Genomic DNA, 21,131 nt, shown 5'->3' on the forward strand with positions numbered 1-21,131 from the left:
CTGTCACATATACACACTATACAGTTACTGTCACATATACACACTATACACCATGCAGTCACTGTCACATATACACATTATACACTATGCAGTCACTGTCACATATACACACTATACACTATGCAGTCACTGTCACATATACACACTATACAGTCACTGTCACATATACACACTATACACTATGCAGTCACTGTCACATATACACACTATGCAGTCACTGTCACATATACACACTATACACTATGCAGTCACTGTCAAATATACACACTATACAGTCACTGTCACATATACACACTATACACTATGCAGTTACTGTTACATATACACACTATACACTATGCAGTCACTGTCACATATACACATTATACAGTCACTGTCACATATACACATTATACACTATGCAGTCACTGTCAAATATACACACTATACAGTCACTGTCACATATACACACTATGCAGTCACTGTTACATATACACACTAAACAGTTACTGTCACATATACACATTATACAGTCACTGTCACATATACACATTTTACACTATGCAGTCACTGTCACATATACACACTATACACTATGCAGTCCCTGTCACATATACACACTATGCAGTCACTGTCACATATACACACTATACACTATGCAGTCACTGTCACATATACACACTATACACTATGCAGTCACTGTCACATATACACACTATACACTATGCAGTCACTGTCAAATATACACACGATACAGTCACTGTCACATATACACACTATACACTATGCAGTTACTGTTACATATACACACTATACACTATGCAGTCACTGTCACATATACACACTATGCAGTCACTGTCACATATACACACTATACACTATGCAGTCACTGTCACACATACACACTATACACTATGCAGTTACTGTTACATATACACACTATACACTATGCAGTCACTGTCACATATACACATTATACACTATGCAGTCACTGTCAAATATACACACTATACAGTCACTGTCACATATACACACTATGCAGTCACTGTTACATATACACAATAAACAGTTACTGTCACATATACACATTATACAGTCACTGTCAAATATACACACTATACACTATGCAGTCATTGTTACATATATACACTATACAGTTACTGTCACATATACACACTATACACTATGCAGTCATTGTTACATATACACACTATACAGTTACTGTCACATATACACATTATACACTATACAGTTACTGTCACATATACACACTATACAGTCACTGTCACATATACACACTATACACTATACAGTCACTGTCACATATACACACTATACAGTTACTGTCACATATACACACTATACACCATGCAGTCACTGTCACATATACACATTATACACTATGCAGTCACTGTCACATATACACACTATACACTATGCAGTCACTGTCACATATACACACTATACAGTCACTGTCACATATACACATTATACACTATACAGTCACTGTCACATATACACACTATGCAGTCACTGTCACATATACACATTATACACTATGCAGTCACTGTCACATATACACACTATACAGTTACTGTCACATATACACACTATACACCATGCAGTCACTGTCACATATACACATTATACACTATGCAGTCACTGTCACATATACACACTATACACTATGCAGTCACTGTCACATATACACACTATACAGTCACTGTCACATATACACACTATACACTATGCAGTCACTGTCACATATACACACTATGCAGTCACTGTCACATATACACACTATACACTATGCAGTCACTGTCAAATATACACACTATACAGTCACTGTCACATATACACACTATACACTATGCAGTTACTGTTACATATACACATTATACAGTCACTGTCACATATACACATTATACACTATGCAGTCACTGTCAAATATACACACTATACAGTCACTGTCACATATACACACTATGCAGTCACTGTTACATATACACACTAAACAGTTACTGTCACATATACACATTATACAGTCACTGTCACATATACACATTTTACACTATGCAGTCACTGTCACATATACACACTATACACTATGCAGTCCCTGTCACATATACACACTATGCAGTCACTGTCACATATACACACTATACACTATGCAGTCACTGTCACATATACACACTATACACTATGCAGTCACTGTCACATATACACACTATACACTATGCAGTCACTGTCAAATATACACACGATACAGTCACTGTCACATATACACACTATACACTATGCAGTTACTGTTACATATACACACTATACACTATGCAGTCACTGTCACATATACACACTATGCAGTCACTGTCACATATACACACTATACACTATGCAGTCACTGTCACACATACACACTATACACTATGCAGTTACTGTTACATATACACACTATACACTATGCAGTCACTGTCACATATACACATTATACACTATGCAGTCACTGTCAAATATACACACTATACAGTCACTGTCACATATACACACTATGCAGTCACTGTTACATATACACAATAAACAGTTACTGTCACATATACACATTATACAGTCACTGTCAAATATACACACTATACACTATGCAGTCATTGTTACATATATACACTATACAGTTACTGTCACATATACACACTATACACTATGCAGTCATTGTTACATATACACACTATACAGTTACTGTCACATATACACATTATACACTATACAGTTACTGTCACATATACACACTATGCAGTCACTGTCACATATACACACTATACACTATACAGTCACTGTCACATATACACACTATACACTATGCAGTCACTGTCACATATACACATTATACACTATGCAGTCACTGTCACATATACACACTATACACTATGCAGTCACTGTCACATATACACACTATACACTATGCAGTCACTGTCACATATACACACTATACAGTTACTGTCACATATACACACTATACACTATGCAGTCACTGTCACATATACACACTATACACTATGCAGTCACGGTCACATATACACACTATACACTATGCAGTCACTGTCACATATACACACTATACAGTCACTGTCACATATACACATTATACACTATGCAGTCACTGTCAAATATACACACTATACAGTCACTGTCACATATACACACTATACACTATCCAGTCACTGTCACATATACACACTATACAGTCACTGTCACATATACACATTATACACTATGCAGTCACTGTCAAATATACACATTATACAGTCACTGTCACATATACACACTATACACTATCCAGTCACTGTCACATATACACACTATACACTATGCAGTCACGGTCACATATACACACTATACACTATGCAGTCACTGTCACATATACACACTATACAGTCACTGTCACATATACACATTATACACTATGCAGTCACTGTCAAATATACACACTATACAGTCACTGTCACATATACACACTATACACTATGCAGTCACTGTCACATATACACACTATACAGTTACTGTCACATATACACATTATACACTATGCAGTCACTGTTACATATACATACTATGCAGTCACTGTCACATATACACAATATACACTTTGCAGTCACTGTCACATATACACTATGCAGTCACTGTCACATATACACTTTGCAGTCACAGTGTCACACAGGGCCGGCCTTTGGGGTGTGCGGGCTGTGCGGCCGCACAGGGCGCCATAGCAACAGGGGCGCCGGGCGGCCGACACAGCCCGCCGAACTCTAAGTGAAGTCTACTACTACTTACTAGTACTACTATATTTTGTTGCCGCCGCGGCCCGCCGGCCATCTAACAGCATGAACATGAAGTCACCGTGACACCGTCACGGTCCGGACTAAGAGACTGAGTGAGGAGGGGGCGGGGCCCGCGGCTGCTCTGCGCTCCGCTCTGCTGCCTGGCCTGCCTGTCTCTTTAACAGAGCAGAGCAGACCAGTGGCTGCTGGAGTGTGACGCAGGCCGCAGCTGCCGCACAGGCAGAGAGAAGGAGGCGGAGCGAGCCCGAGCGCCAGCCAGCAGCAGCCACAATAGAGACTCCTCAGTGTCCACAGACAGCTGATGTATAGTATGGTTTAATGATTGCCAGGCCTCTAAGAAAAGGGGAGGGGGCTATTCCCTAATATTTTATGGGAATTTAAATGACATCTCCTTTGCTAGAAGGTGGAAATTTGCCAGACGTCCAGGTGAGCCCAGAGCGGACAGAGGTCAGAGAAGGGAACACCGCCCGGCTGTACTGTAGAGCGCTAGGCAGCCCCACTCCAACAATCTCTTGGAGGAAGCAAGATGGTATCCTACCCCCTCAGGTGAGAGGATTAGCAGTGCATGCGGTGCTGCAGATACATAGAGGTCCTTACTGTCACAGGTCGTGCATGCTCACCACTGCTCCCTATGGTTATTTTCCCTCTCACTTTCTATTCCTCCGGTCTCTCTCTCTCTCGGCCCGTCCATCTGCTCAGGCCCTCACCTCTCTTGGTTTCCTTCATTTTCGAAGCAGCAGCCTGGAAGCTATCCAGAGGCGGATTCAGGAGCTGCAGGTATCTGCTATAACCCGCAGAAGCCATTGACATAGATACTGCCCTGGCCAATGCCTCAGACCTTCCATACAATGGTATAATGATGAGCGATCGGTCACTCCATCATAGGCTGCCCATGGTGACACATACTGTAGTGACCAGTGGCTCTAGCAGGAGTTAGAACGGCCATGATGTAAAACTACCCCTCCCGTATTGTCTGACACTGCACAGACCTGTTTTCTTCTCCTCTACCTAACATCTCACCAAATCTACCTTTACCTGTCCCCTTCTACCACTACCCTATCTCCATTGTCAGCAGAATTGGTAAGGTGCTGCACTGCAGAACGTCCTGTCCAAACCATTGCCCATTACCTCCTGGATGCTGCACAATTCTTATAAATCACGTATACGCAGAGTCTGTGAGGACTACTATGGTGCTCAACTTGGGTTCCTGTGTATTTTCCAGGCTCATACAGAGAGGACAAACATCGCCACCCTCCTGATGTTTTTTGGGGACTTAACGGAATGGAAGGTTTTAAATGGAGCCGATATTGGAGAAATGGGTGTGACCACTGAAAGGGTGTGGTTACTGAGGGGTGTGGTTACTGAGGGGCGTGGTTACTGAGGGGCGTGGTCACTATGGGGCGCTGTAAAGCTTTCTCGCACAGGGCGCCTAAAGGCCTAAGGCCGGCCCTGCTGTCACATATACACACTATACACTATGCAGTCACTGTCACATGTACACTATGCAGTCACTGTCACATATACACACTATACACTATGCAGTCACTGTCACATATACATACTATGCAGTCACTGTCACATATACACACTATAGACTTTTCAGTCACTGTCACATATACACTATATGCACATCACAAACGCCTATGGGATCACAAACATGAGTACAAGCAGCACAAAAACTCAAAGCCACCATCCTCCTCCTTGTCCAGCATCTTCAGCCACGTCAACCACTGCTGTCCTCCTTGCCCCCTCTTAACCATCCGCCACTCCATCTCTCGCCTTGAGCAGTTCCTGCTCACCTGCCCACAGTCAGGTGTCTGTCAAGGACATGTTTGAGCGTAAGAAGCCAATGGCACATCACAAACGCCTATAGGATCAACACATGAGTACAAGCAGCACAAAAACTCAAAGCCACCATCCTCCTTCTGGTCCAGCATCTTCAGCCACGTCAACCACTGCTGTCCTCCTTGCCCCCTCTCAACCATCTGCCACTCCGTCTCTCGCCTTGAGCAGTTCCTGCTCATCTGTCCACAGTCAGGTGTCTGTCAAGGACATGTTTGAGCGTAAAAGAAGCAAATGTCACAAAGTCACCCCCTTGCCCGGCGTCTGACAGCTGGTTTGTCTGAACTCTTAGCCCGCCAGCTTTTACCATACAAGCTGGTGGAGTCTGAGGCCTTCAAAAAATTTGTAGCTATTGGGACACTGCAGTGGAAGGTACCCGGCCGAAATTTCTTTGCATAAAAGGCAATCCCCAACCTGTACTCGATTGTGCAAAAGGAAGTAATGGCATGTCTGGCACACAGTGTTGGGGCAAGGGTCCATCTGACCACTGATACCTGGTCTGAAAAGCACGGTCAGGGCAGGTATATCACCTACACTGCGCATTGGGTAAACCTGCTGACGGCTGCCAAGCATGGAATGCGTGGCTCTGCAGAGGAGTTGGTGACACCGCCATGACTTGCATGCAGGCCTGCTGCCACCTCCTCTACTCCATCCTCTTCCATAACCTCCTCGGCTGAGTCCTCTTCTGCTGCTACATCTTGCTCCACATCAACGGCACCCCCCCAGCTCCCCAGGGGCTATTCCACATCCCGGATACGGCAGTGTCACGCCATCTTGGGGTTGACTTGCCTGAAAGCAGAGAGTCACACCGAACCAGCACTCCTGTCCGCCCTGAATGCACAGGTGGATCAGTGGCTGACTCCGCACCAACTGGAGATCGGCAAAGTGGTGTGTGACAACGGAATTTGGGCAAGTTAGCACGTGCCGTGCATGGCACATGTGTGTAATCTGATCGCTTTGTGCATAAGTACCCAGGCGTACAGGACGTCCTAAAGTAGGCCAGGAAGGTGTGTGGCCATTTCAGGCGTTCCTTCACGGCCATGGCGCACTTTTCAGATATCCAGCGGCGAAACAACATGCCAGTGAGGCGCTTGATTTGCGACAGCCCGACATGTTGTAATTCAACACTCCTAATGTTCGACCGCCTGCTCTAACAAGAAAAAGCCGTCAACGAGTATTTGTATGACCGGGGTGCTAGGACAGCCTCTGCAGAGCTAGGAATTTTTTTGCCACGTTACTGGACGCTCATGCGCAATGCCTGTAGGCTCATGCGTCCTTTTGAGGAGGTGACAAACCTAGTCAGTCGCACTGAAGGCACCATCAGCGACATCATTCCATTTGTTTTCTTCCTGGAGCGTTCCCTGCGAAGAGTGCTGGATCAGGCTGTAGATGAGCGTGAAGAGGAAGAGTTGTGGTCACCATCACCACCAGAAACAGCCGTATCAGCATCGCTTGCTGGACCTGCGGCAACGCTGGAAGAGGAGTCTGAGGAAGGGGAGTCAGAGGAGGAATGTGGCTTTGAAGAGGAGGAGGAAGACCAACCACAGCAGGCATCCCAGGGTGCTCATTGTCCCTTATCTGGTACCCATGGTGTTGTACGTGGCTGGGGGGAAGAACAGACCTTCAGTGAGATCAGTGAGGACGAGGAACGGGACATGAGTAGCTCGGTATCCAACCTTGTGCAAATGGGGTCTTTCATGCTGTCGTGCCTGTTGAGGGAGCCTCGTATAAAAAGGCTGAAGGAGAACGACCTGTACTGGGTGGCCACGCTACTAGACCCCCGGTATAAGCAGAAAGTGCCTGAAATGTTACCGAATTACCGCAAGTCGGAAAGGATGCAGCAGTTCCAAAATAAATTAAAAAGTATGCTTTACACAGCGTATAAGGGTGATGTCACAGCACAACGGGAATCTAACAGGGGAAGAGTGAAAGTAATCCTCCTCCTACCACGGCCACGCCAGCAAGGACAGGACGCTTTACAGATGTGTTGTTGATGGAGGACATGCGGAGCTTTTTAAGTCCTACGCATCGCCACAGCCCTTCGGGGTCCACCCTCAGAGAACGACTCGACCGACAGGTAGCAGACTACCTCGCCTTAACAGCAGATATCGACACTGTGAGGAGCGATGAACCCCTTGACTACTGGGTGTGCAGGCTTGACCTGTGGCCTGAGCTATCCCAATTTGCTATAGAACTTCTGGCCTGCCCTGCTTCAAGTGTCCTGTCAAAAAGGACCTTCAGTGCAGCAGGAGGTATTGTCACTGAGAAGAGAAGTCGCCTAGGTCAAAAAAGTCTAGATTACCTCACCTTTATTAGATGAATGAGGCATGGATCCCGAAGGGACTGACAGTGGGCGATACATTTGACTAAAAACGGCCTGGTGATGAGATGAGCTGCCTTGGGCTAAAAATGGTCCACACGCTGCTGTATTTTATCTCTGCATGCCGGATGACTTGCATGACTTATCCGCCACCAACTAGGGTTCAAGCTGCAATGTTTTAGTGCACTTTCTGCCTAGAAAACATACATTTTTCAACAATTCCTGATTTTTCTGGCAAGTGTACATGCCTAATTTTTCTGGCCTCTGGTGCTGCACTGTGGCTGCAAAAACAAAACAAAAAAAAGGCACATACATGTGTCAATTCCCCTTCGTGATCGTTACCTTGTTGTGGTGAAGGGGCTTGCGTATCACAATGAAGCGACTACCTCTATGAGTGTGTTGGCAATGGCAATGTTGGCAAACCCCAGATAATAAGGTTGTTGCTTCATTGTGAACAGACCAAAAGCGATCGGCTGGATAATTTTGCATAGAAAAAACATTAATTTTCTTTGTGATCATCTAAGGTGATCATTAAAGCCTACTAGGCCAACAATGGGCCCACACTGCAGAATCATTGTTTTCTGGGTCACTTAACTGTCACTGAACTACCTCAGCACGACCATAGGCTTTGAAAAACCCTCATCGCCTGCAATCTCCCAAACGTGCGCACGAGCACAGTCATCACTACACCAAGATTGACGCATAGAGGAATAAAATTTATGTCATGAGTGTGTCAACTATTGACAACTCTTTGCGGTTGTCTAAAATTTATTCCATACACGTCCCCTGATAGGGGACGTAACAGGGATTAAACTGATAGGAATAGTACTACTTAACACACCACTCTTATCTGGTGGCACAGTACATTGCACGGCGCACGCGCAGTGCCCCAAATTGGAAGTAGGAGGACCAACCAAGCATCTTTTTCCATCTCCCGGTTCCTAAAATCTATTCCATACACGTCCCCTGATAGGGGACGTAACAGGGATTAAACTGATAGGAATAGTACTACTTAACATACCACTCATATTGGGATTGCACAGTACATTACACGGCGCACGCGCAGTTCCCCAAATTGGAAGTAAGAGGACCGACCAAGCATCTTTTTCCATCTCCCAGTTCCTAAAATCTATTCCATACACATCCCCTGATAGGGGACGTAACAGGGATTAAACTGATAGGAATAGTACTACTTAAACACACCACTCATATCTGGTGGCACAGTACATTGCAAGGCGTACGCGCAGTGCCCCAAATTGGAAGTAAGAGGACCGACCAAGCATCTTTTTCCATCTCCCGGTTCCTAAAATCTATTCCATATACCGGCCCCTGATAGGGGACAAAACAGAGATTAAACTGTTAAGAACAGATTTTTTTTTTATTTAAACAAAAGAGGCAGGCCTCTGCGGAGCTGGGTATTTTCTTGCCGCGTTACTGAACGCTCATGCACAATGGCTGTAGGCTCATGCGTCCTTTTGCGGAGGTGACAAACCTGGTCAGTCAAACCAAAGGCAACATCATCGACCTCATCCCTTATGCGTTCTTTCTGGAGCGTGCCCTGCGAAGAGTGCTGGATCAGGCCGTAAATGAGCATGAAGAGGAAGAGTTGTGGTCACCATCACCACCAGAAGCAGCCTTGTCGTCGTCGATTGCTGGACCTGCAGCAACACAGAGAGAGGAGTCTGAAGAAGAGGAGTCAGAGGAGGAAGGTGGCTTTTAGGAGGTGGAAGACCAAGCATAGCAGGCGTCCCAGAAAAAGTAATTTTTTTTTCACAAAAGGCAATCCCACCCTGATATGGGACGTAACAGGGATTAAACTGATGAGAATAGTACTACATAAAATACCACTCATATCGGGTGTGACAGTAAATTGCACGGCGCAGACACAGTGACCATGGAGTGAATTCAAACAAAGGGGAGGGAGCCAGCGTTTTTTTAACCATCTCCCCGTTCGAAAAATCAATTAAATTCACCTTTCGGGGACCCTTGGTGTTGTACGTGGCTGGGTGGAGGAAGAGACCTTCAATGACGTCAGTGAGGACAAGGAACGGGACATGGCTAGCTTGGTATCCAACCTTGTGCAAATGGGGAGTTTGCGGTTGTGCAAATGGACTGTTTGCGGTTGTTTGCGGTGCATTAAACGGGGAGTTTGGTCTGTCAGAGTTTGGTCTGTCACTGTGAAGCGGGCGTAACCCTTGCACTACCTGATCGATACAACATCATACCTGATCGTATATACACACTGGATGTTTTAAAGCACGTTATTCCAAACAATTTAGGAATGTTAGGTGATTTATGCCCTTTATGGATTAAAACCCGACTCTGCGTCAACTACGTAATTTTCCATGGCCGTTTTGCCATGGATCCCCCTCCGGCATGCCACAGTCCAGGTGTTAGTCCCCTTGAAACAACTTTTCCATCACTATTGTGGCCAGAAAGAGTCCCTGTGGGTTTTAAAATTCGCCTGCCTATTGAAGTCTATAGCGGTTTGCCCGGTTCGCCCGTTCGCGAACATTTGCGAAAATTCGCATTCGCCGTTCGCGAACGGAAAATTTTATGTTAGCGACATCTTGAGGTATAACACTGACAAATGTAAGGTTATGCACATGGGAAGGAATAATGCAAGTCACCCGTTCATACTAAATGGTAAAACACTCAGTAACACTAACATAGAAAAGGACCTAGAAATTTTAATAAACAGCAAACTAAACAGTAAAAACTAGTGTCAGGTAGCTGCTGCCAAGGCCAATAAGATAATGGGTTGCATCAAAAGGGGCATAGATGCCCGTGATAAGAACATAGTCCTACCACTTTACAAATCGCTAGTCAGACCACACATGGAGTACTGTGTACAGTTTTGGGCTCCTGTAAACAAGGCAGACATAGCAGAGCTGGATAGGGTCCAGAGGAGGGCAACTAAATTAATACCTGGAATGGGGCAACTACAGTACCCTGAAAGATTATCAAAATTAGGGTGTCACGGATGGTGTACAGGAGACAAGATAATACCAAATAAACAATGTCTCTCTGGATCCACAACTAAGGAACAAAGGGAGACCCCTGCAATAGACCTGCTGCTCTCCCTCACTGCTCAGCCTATGCGAACACCCCAAAGGTGGATGGGCGCATATCCACGTTCCTCGGCTATCTATTACCTGAAGACCCTACAATAGTGAAGGGACACGACCACCGGCTCCCTACACTGACACGGAGGGAGTCAGGGTCTCCTGGATCCAGAAAAGACAAAATCATAAATACATAACCAGCACTTATCTTGCAGACGACTGAGGACTGGAAACAGCATGTGCACACACACTCCAGGAAGTTGTATCAGCCGCACACTACTGCATTATGGGGAGGCATTTAAAGGGCAGCAATCAGTCCGACTGCATGACAGCTGAGATAGACTAACGAGATGAGAAACTAAACCAAAACAAAGAAATTCAAGGAGGAGGATCTGAAAAGCTCCTGTGAGCGTTTCTCAGCTGTCTGGCTGTGACAGTACCCCTCCCTCTACGAGTGGACTACGGACACTCAGAGCCCACCTTCTCAGGATGGGACCTATGGAAAGCCCTGATGAGACGAGAGGCCTTAATGTCCGTCACTGGGACCCACATCCTCTCCTCAGGACCATAACCCTCCCAATGAACGAGGTACTGGAGGGAACCGCAGACAAGACGAGAATCCACAATCCTAGAGACCTGAAATTCAAGATTTCCATCAACCATAATCGGAGGAGGAGGCAAAGGCGAGGGTACAATAGGTTGAACATAAGGTTTCAATAAGGACTTATGAAAAACATTATGGATCTTCCAAGTCTGAGGAAGATCAAGACGGTAGGCAACAGGATTGATGACAGACAGGATCTTGTAAGGCCCAATAAACCTAGGACCCAACTTCCAGGAGGGAACCTTCAATTTGATATTCTTGGTAGACAACCACACCAGATCACCAACATTCAGGTCCGGACCAGGCACACGTCTCTTATCCGCCACACGCTTATATCTCTCACTCATGCTCTTTAGATTATCCTGAATCTTTTGCCAAATAGATGACAAAGACGAGGAGAATCTGTCCTCATCAGGCAAACCAGAAGAGCCCTCTCCCGAGAAAGTCCCAAACTGCGGATGAAACCCATATGCACCAAAAAATGGTGACTTATCAGAGGACTCCTGACGACGGTTATTTAAAGCAAACTCAGCAAGGGACAAAAAAGAACACCAATCCTCCTGATTCTCCGCCACAAAACAGCGCAGATATGTCTGGCCATTCGACTGCGGATGGAAAGCAGAAGAGAATGACAACCGAACCCCCAAGCGAGAACAGAAAGCCTTCCAGAATCTGGAAACAAACTGCGTGCCCCTATCAGAGACTATGTCTGAAGGAATCCCATGCAATTTGACAATGTGGTCAATAAATGCCTGCGCCAGCGTCTTAGCATTGGGCAAACCAGGAAAAGGGATAAAATGCACCATTTTGCTAAAACGGTCCACTACCACCAGGATCACAGACTTCCCCGAGGAACGAGGCAAGTCCGTTATGAAGTCCATGGACAGATGTGTCCAAGGACGGGAAGGAATGGGCAAAGGAAGGAGAGGACCTGATGGCCGTGAATGAGGGACCTTGGCACGAGCGCAAGTCTCGCAAGCTGCCACAAAACCCTCAACCGACTTACGAAGCGCAGGCCACCAGAATCTCCGAGCAATGAGATCCAGTGTGGCTCTTGCCCCCGGGTGCCCAGCAAGGACCGTATCGTGGTGTTCTTTAAAAATCTTGTGTCTCAAAGCGAGAGGCACAAACAACCTCCCATGAGGACAAAGATCAGGAGCTTCTGACTGGGCTGCCTGCACCTCTGCCTCCAATTCAGGAAAAAGAGCAGAGACCACCACACCTTCAGCCAAAATGGGACCCGGGTCTTCAAAATTCCCACCTCCCGGAAAACAACGTGACAGGGCATCTGCCTTTACATTCTTAACCCCAGGGCGGAACGTAACAACAAAATTAAACCTTGAAAAGAACAAAGACCATCTGGCCTGTCTCGGGTTCAGACCCTTGGCTGACTCCAAGTAGGCCAGATTTTTATGGTCAGTAAACACGGTAATAGGGTGTCTGGCTCCCTCTAGCCAATGGCGCCATTCCTCAAAAGCCAACTTGATGGCCAACAATTCCCTATCTCCCACATCATAATTTCTCTCTGCGGAGGAGAGTTTCTTTGAGAAAAAGGCACACGGTTGCCTTTCGATCTCTGGAACCGCAAACACACATTTTTCCAGTTTCGCGTATAATTTATTCTCCCGCAGGATGAGCAAGACCTGACGTAAGTGTTCCTTATGAGTCTTGAAATCAGGAGAAAAAATCAAAATGTCATCCAAATACACTAATACAAATTTTCCCATTAAATGATAAAAAATGCTGTTGACGAAATGCTGAAAAACGGCTGGGGCATTCATCAAACCAAAAGGCATAACCAAATTCTCAAAATGTCCCTCAGGGGTATTGAAAGCCGTCTTCCATTCGTCTCCTTCTCTGACCCTAACCAGGTTGTATGCCCCTCTTAGGTCTAATTTGGAAAAGACTTTAGCCCCAACAACCTGGTTAAACAGGTCCGGGATAAGAGGAAGCGGATAAGGATCACGAATAGTGATACTGTTCAGCTCCCTGAAATCCAGACAAGGTCTTAAAGAACCATCTTTTTTCTTAACAAAGAAAAAACCAGCGGCAACAGGTGACTTCGAGGGTCGTATGTGTCCTTTTCTCAGACTCTCAGAGATATAAGCACGCATAGCGACCCTCTCAGGTTGGGAGAGATTGTATAAACGAGATTTAGGCAGCTTGGCGCCTGGGATGAGATTAATAGGGCAATCATACTCCCTGTGCAGAGGTAAACCCTGAACTCCACTCTCAGAGAAGACATCCAAAAATTCAGAGAGGAAAGGTGGTACAGTCTTAGTAGAAACCTCAGAAACAGATGTTATGATGGTTACTCGAACCATTTATTTGCCTCGCTTGCCAATCAATGGTGGGGTTATGTTTAGTGAGCCAGGGTAGCCCCAACACTAGAGGAGTAGGCAAACCGCTAAGGACGAAACATGACACATCCTCAACATGAGCATCACTCACAATTAAACGGATATTGTGAACACTGCCCTTTAATGATTTCTGAGAAAGTGGAGCTGAATCAATAGCAAAAACAGGAATATCTTTTCCCAAAGTGCATACCTGGAAACCATGAGTTATTGCAAATTGATTATCAATGAGGTTGACAGCTGCTCCACTATCCACAAAAATCTCACAAAAAATGCTCTTGCTCTCTAGCGCCACCCTAGCAGGCAGGACAAAACGGGAACTACAAGCAAACGGAAAACCTTCAATTTCCGCCTCAACCCTGCCAATAGTAACAGATGGAACATTTTTAAAAGATTTTTTCCTTTTTGTCTCTTTAATACTCCCAGAAAACTGCCTGAATCTCCTAGAGGGACAAACATTTGCCAGATGATTTATACCTCCACAACAAAAACAAACTCTCCCCTGCGGGCTGAATCTTCTATTGTCAGAGGCAATCAACCCCAGCTGCATGGACTCCTGCTCAGAAGGGGCTGACAGCGACTGAGACCCCTGTGCACAGAATGAGACCGCTGAACTGTCCCGGGACTGAGTATGACAGGAAGGAGAGATCTCTCCTCTCTCTCTAAGACGCCTGTCAATACAAACAGCCTGAGACATAGCAGAATCCAAGGAGGTAGGTCTTTCATGAAAGGCAAATGCATCTTTCAATCCCTCTGAAAGACCATAGCAAAATTGACTTCGGAGTGCAGCATCATTCCAACCCGTATCTGCTGCCCATCTCCGAAATTCTGAACAGTATATCTCTGCGGATTGTTTTCCCTGGCATAACAGACGTAGTCTAGACTCAGCCAGAGCAATACGATCCGGATCATCATATATCTGACCCAGGGCTAAAAAGAATTCATCCACTGAACGAAGGGGCCGTGCCCCCTCCGGCAGCGAAAAGGCCCAGGACTGAGCGTTACCCCTGAGCAGCGATATAATGATCCCCACCCTCCGTTCTTCATCACCAGAAGAATGGGGAAAAAGGCGAAAATGGAGTTTGCAAGCCTCTCTAAAACGCACAAAATTCTCACTACCCCCGGAGAACGTATCCGGGAGCGAGATCTTAGGCTCAGCACAAACTCCATGAACGCAAGCTGAACCGGTCACTTGAAACTGAGAAAAAGTCTTACGGAGATCAGCTACCTCCAAAGAAAGACCCTGAAAGCGTTCAGCCAAAAGTGAAACCGGATCCATGCTTGAGACGGTTTAGGCGGCTGATAATGTCACGGATGGTGTACAGGAGACAAGATAATACCAAATAAACAATGTCTCTCTGGATCCACAACTAAGGAACAAAGGGAGACCCCTGCAATAGACCTGCCGCTCTCCCTCACTGCTCAGCCTATGCGAACACCCCAAAGGTGGATGGGCGCATATCCACGTTCCTCGGCTATCTATTACCTGAAGACCCTACAATAGTGAAGGGACACGACCACCGGCTCCCTACACTGACAAGGAGGGAGTCAGGGTCTCCTGGATCCAGAAAAGACAAAATCATAAATACATAACCAGCACTTATCTTGCAGACGACTGAGGACTGGAAACAGCATGTGCACACACACTCCAGGAAGTTGTATCAGCCGCACACTACTGCATTATGGGGAGGCATTTAAAGGGCAACAATCAGTCTGACTGCATGACAGCTGAGATAGACTAACCAGATGAGAAACTAAACCAAAACAAAGAAATTCAAGGAGGAGGATCTGAAAAGCTCCTGTGAGCGTTTCTCAGCTGTCTGGCTGTGACATAGGGTTATTCACTTTAGAAAAAAGACGACTGAGAGGAGATCTAATTACTATGTAGAAATACACTCACCTAAAGAATTATTAGGAACACCTGTTCTATTTCTCATTAATGCAATTATCTAGTCAACCAATCACATGGCAGTTGCTTCAATGCATTTAGGGGTGTGGTCCTGGTCAAGAAAATCTCCTGAACTCCAAAATGAATGTCAGAATGGGAAAGAAAGGTGATTTAAGCAATGGTTGTTGGTGCCAGACGGGCCGGTCTGAGTATTTCACAATATGCTCAGTTACTGGGATTTTCACGCACAACCATTTCTAGGGTTTACAAAGAATGGTGTGAAAGGGAAAAACATCTAGTATGTGGCAGTCCTGTGGGTAAAAAGGCCTTGTGGACGCTAGAGGTCATAGGAGAATGGACCGACTGATTCAAGCTGATAGAAGAGCAACGTTGACTGAAATAACCACTCGTTACAACCGAGGTATGCAGCAAAGCATTTGTGAAGCCACAACACGCACAACCTTGAGGTGGATGGGCTACAACAGCAGAAGACCCCACCGGGTACCACTCTTCTCCACTACAAAAAGGAACAAGAGGCTACAATTTGCACAAGCTCACCAAAATTGGACTGTTGAAGACTGGAAAAATGTTGCCTGGTCTGGTGAGTCTCGATTTCTGTTGAGACATTCAAATGGTAGAGTCCGTATTTGGCGTAAACAGAATGAGAACATGTATCCATTCTCTGATGGCTACTTCCAGCAGGATAATGCACCATGTCACAAAGCTCTAATCATTTCAAATTGGTTTCTTGAACATGACAATTAGTTCACTGTACTAAAATGGCCCCAACAGTCACCAGATCTCAACCCAATAGAGCATCTTTGGGATGTGGTGGAACGGGAGCTTCGTGCCCTGGATGTGCATCCCTCAAATCTCCATCAACTGCAAGATGCTATCCTATCAATAAGGGCCAACATTTCTAAAGAATGCTATCAGCACCTTGTTGAATCAATGCCACGTAGAATTAAGGCAGTTCTGAAGGCAAAAGGGGGTCCAACACCGTATTAGTATGGTGTTCCAAATAATTCTTTAGGTGAGTCTATATCAGGGGTCAGTACAGAGATCTATCCCATCATCTATTTATCCCCAGGACTGTGACTGTGACGAGGGGACATCCTCTGCGTCTGGAGGAAAGAAGGTTTGTACACAAACATAGAAGAGGTTTATTTACGGTAAGAGCAGTGAGACTATGAAACTCTCTGCCTGAGGAGGTGGTGATGGTGAGTACAATAAAGGAATTCAAGAGGGGCCTGGATGTATTTCTGGAGCGTAATAATATTACAGGCTATAGCTACTAGAGAGGGATGGTTGATCCAGAGAGTTATTCTTATTGCCTGATTGGAGTCAGGAAGGAATTTTTATCCCCCTAAAGTGGGGAAAATTACCTTCTACCTTACAGGTTTTTTTTTGCCTTCCTTTGGATCAACTTGCAGGATAACAGGCCGAACTTTTTTGCCTTATGTGCTATAATATGTTACTCATATATGCATTTCTAATATGTATAGACAATTTGTCTTACCGTGGACTGATGAACAGCAAGGCTTTTGGAGATACTTTTATAACCCTTTCCAGCTTCATGCAAGTCAGCAATTCTTAATCGTAGGTCTTCTGAGAGCTCCTTTGTGCGAGGCATCATTCACATCAGGCAATGCTTCTTGTGAAAATCAATACCAGAACTGGTGTGTGTTTTTTATAGGACAGGGCAGCTGTAACCAACACCTCCAATCTCATCTCATTGATTGGACTCCAGTTGGCTGACATCTCACTCCAATTAGCTCTTGGAGATGTCATTAGTCTGGGGTTTCACATACTTTTTCCACCTACACTGTGAATGTTTACATGGTGTGTTTAATAAAAACATGGTAACATTTAATTCTTTGTGTGTTATTAGTTTAAGCAGACTGTTATTGTGTCACGAGGGTGTCAAGAGCCACGCCTGACTCCGTTATACCCGGGGTCAGGAAGTAGCAGCAGGTGGCTGCGCGCTCTATGCATAAAGATAGTGCTGTTTCTTAATGGTAGCTTTCTGGGTTTGCCTTGCAACCCTTTTTGGCTCACTCAGGGATCCGTAGCTTCTTCTCCTCAGCTGTTTCTTGTCCAGCACTCCCAACCTCCTTATATTCCCCTCTCCCACTTCTCTGGTTGCCAGATATAGAGCTTCCTGCCTGGACTTCTATACTGACCCACTGCAGCTGAGTAGCTGAGATTCCTGGTTGTTGTTCCAGAGCGTTACCCTCCGGATCCCTGTTGGGCTTTTGTTGTCTGCTGTTGTCACCCACCTGGGATTATATGTTTGTCTGTATTGTCTGTCCTCTCCTTGGTGTTTTCCTTTAGTGTTAGTGGTGCGGACTAGTGTTCCCACCGCCCTATTCTCTACGTAGGGCTCATCTTAGGGAAAGCCAGGGTTTAGGCACATGATCGGCGTACGGGTGAGGAACCCATCTAGGGACGTCAGGGCAGTCAGGTGCCAGCCTCAAGGTGAGTTAGGGGTCACCACCTTTCCCTCTCCCTTGGACAGGGCCTTCCCTTTTCCCTCCCCTTGCGTCACGTATGTGATCGGCACGCCGGTCATGACAGATTGTCTTTTGTTGTGACATAGATGAAGATCAGATCACATTTTATGACCAATTTATGCAGAAATCCATATCATTCCAAAGGGTTCACATACTTTTTCTTGCAACTGTATGTCATGTCAGCTGAAATTCTTAAAAATGCTAGGCAAATTGATGACCTTGGAGAATTGTTTGCCAATATCACTGATTATTTGTTTGATGCTGTAGAGGTAGACTCAGTGTATCTGAAGCAGCTGATCATTGTTACAAATTAACATACAATTGTTTTAGATTACCACACTGCAGCCCAAGGAGGATTATGTCAGATAGTAGGCCCTTCATGTTGCCATTATATTGATCCTAATAGTGTATTTAGAGTAACACACAACTTACAACAAGCAAAACAACTAAAAGAGGTGTTCCGAGATGCACATCAAGCCCCTCCTGATATTGTATTACCTGATTGGTTATCATGGCTTAGTCCACTAAATTGGTTCCGCGGCCTAAGTGGATGGTTTTCTGGAATATTTCATATGTTATTACAAGGCTGTTTCCTCATTCTAGTAATTTTTGTTGTTATTAATATTTTCCTACTGATTCTACAGAGAATATTAAACTCTAAGGGCCAGATTTATCATTCCTCTGACAGCTCACTCCACTTTCACATATGGCTAAAGTCAGTTTTAGCCAAGTCAGATTTATGATCGGCCCTTTAACACTGTAATAAATGTGGTTTGACGGTAGCAGTTTATCCGTCAGTAAGCAGCTTTACAAAAGTCGCACATCTTAACGAAAAAGTCGCACGTTTTTATGAAAAAGTCGCATGTTCTATTAAAAAGTCTCAAAAGATAAGCATGGTCCTCGCTGGAGTGAAATTGGGACTTTTTTGCGACTTTTTTGCGACTTTTTTAAAAAGTCGCAATAGTAAATTTGTCTAGCCAATCATTTGCATAAGCCAAAACGCCCATTTACTCAAAACTGTAGTGCTTAGCGCTTGCCTTGAAAAAGTCGCAAAAAAGTCGCAAAATTTTGATTTGCGCATTTTTTTGCGACTATTTGACTCCACAAAAGTGACTTAGCCTAATGATATATCTGGCCCTAAATGTTTTGCAGGAAAATCTAGGCCAAATACTGAAAATAAGGCCTCATGCACACGACCGTTGTTGTGTTCCGTTCCGCAAATTGGGTTTCCGTTGTTCCGTAATCCGTTTCCGTGTGTCTTCCTTTATTTTCGGAGGATCACCAGACATTAAGGAAAGTGAAAAAAAAGTCTAAGTCAAGTTTGCCATGCAAATGATAGGAAAAAAAACGGACGTGGACGCACATGACAATCTTGTGTGCCTCCGCGTTTTTTCACGGTCCCATTGACTTGAATGGGTCCGCGAACCATTTTCCGTGAAAAAAATAGGACAGGTTATATTTTTTTGACGACTGGAACCACGGATCACGGACGAGGATGACAAACGGTGCATTAGCCGAGTTTTCAACTGACCCATTGAAAGTCAATGGGTCCGCAGAAAATCACAAAAAATGGAACAATGGACACGGAATTAGACAACGGTCGTGTGCATGAGGCCTAAACCTGAGAGTACTCCCGCACAGGTGATGGTTATGGTAACTCTTCCTTCAGCATCTGCTGCTGCTACGGCTGCAATTGTGACTCCGGTACTGACTTCACCTACTTCAACCAGTTGCACCCACTGCGGACAGCAGACTGTGGAGGATTTAACTGATTGCATTTACTGTGGAACTAAATTATAAAACTACAGAAGGAAGAAATCAAGTAACTAACGATTGAGGACTTGACTGATTGAATACCCCAATTGGCTTGAGCTTTCATAGTTTTCCTCCAATGTGATTCCACCGGTTGTGTAGATTCAGCAACTTAGATAGTGAAGATGGTTTATGTAAGTAGATTATCTGGATGGATGCAGGACATTCCACAATCTGTAAGAATTAGAGTTCTTCCACTTTGTGTAGGAAGGATGATCTTCCAAACTGTCTTCTCCTAGAAGGGAGATAGGGAAATCTATACAGACAGTGGAATGATGATAAAAAGAGGGGAGTAATGTGAGAGTAATGGTCAAAGATATTTTATATAACTCTGTAATCCATGCATGAAAAACTATGGTCTAGTATAGTTAAGTTTTTATTGATCTGATTGAATGTATAATGTGATCTTATCATATTCCCCTGCTGTATAACATCCATTATGACCTCGGGAACACACTTTAAGGGCCATCTGTATATGTAACTAGACGTGTGTACATGCACGGAAAAGGGTGCTCATTGATTGCTTTGTACCTGAATTTGATTACTCTGACACTGGCGTAAATGAGTCATAATCCAGGTTTTATCTCACTTTTAGCCCTTAAACATAGAGGACTGGAAATTAAAATTGACGAAATGGCGCAGAAAAAGGCACATATGCAATCAGATAATGTCTTTCTGTAGCCACAAATCTGATATAAAGGATTTGATAAATGTCCCCAATGTCTGTATTTCAAAAATTAAAGTACATTTTAAAACTATTTATAACATACTAAAAATCCAATTAAAACTATAAAATAAAATAAAAAAATCTCTTGGCATTTGTGTGAAATTGGCAAAAAATAATTGCCTTCTATGCCATGCAGAAAAAGATGAATAACACATGTTATTAGCATAATAAAGAAACTGCCATTTGACCAC

General features: G+C 44.6%; 1 long non-coding RNA gene across 1 annotated transcript; it reads left to right on the forward strand.

Moving 5' to 3' along the window:
* Positions 1-6,637: 6,637 nt before the first annotated feature.
* Positions 6,638-20,715, forward strand: LOC120978249. The gene is made up of 3 exons (XR_005774040.1): positions 6,638-6,648; positions 17,476-17,487; positions 20,163-20,715. It is a non-coding gene; the product is annotated as an uncharacterized LOC120978249 (long non-coding RNA).
* Positions 20,716-21,131: the final 416 nt, after the last annotated feature.

Source organism: Bufo bufo, chromosome 8 (assembly GCF_905171765.1).
Source record: "Bufo bufo chromosome 8, aBufBuf1.1, whole genome shotgun sequence".
Lineage (NCBI taxonomy): Eukaryota > Metazoa > Chordata > Amphibia > Anura > Bufonidae > Bufo > Bufo bufo.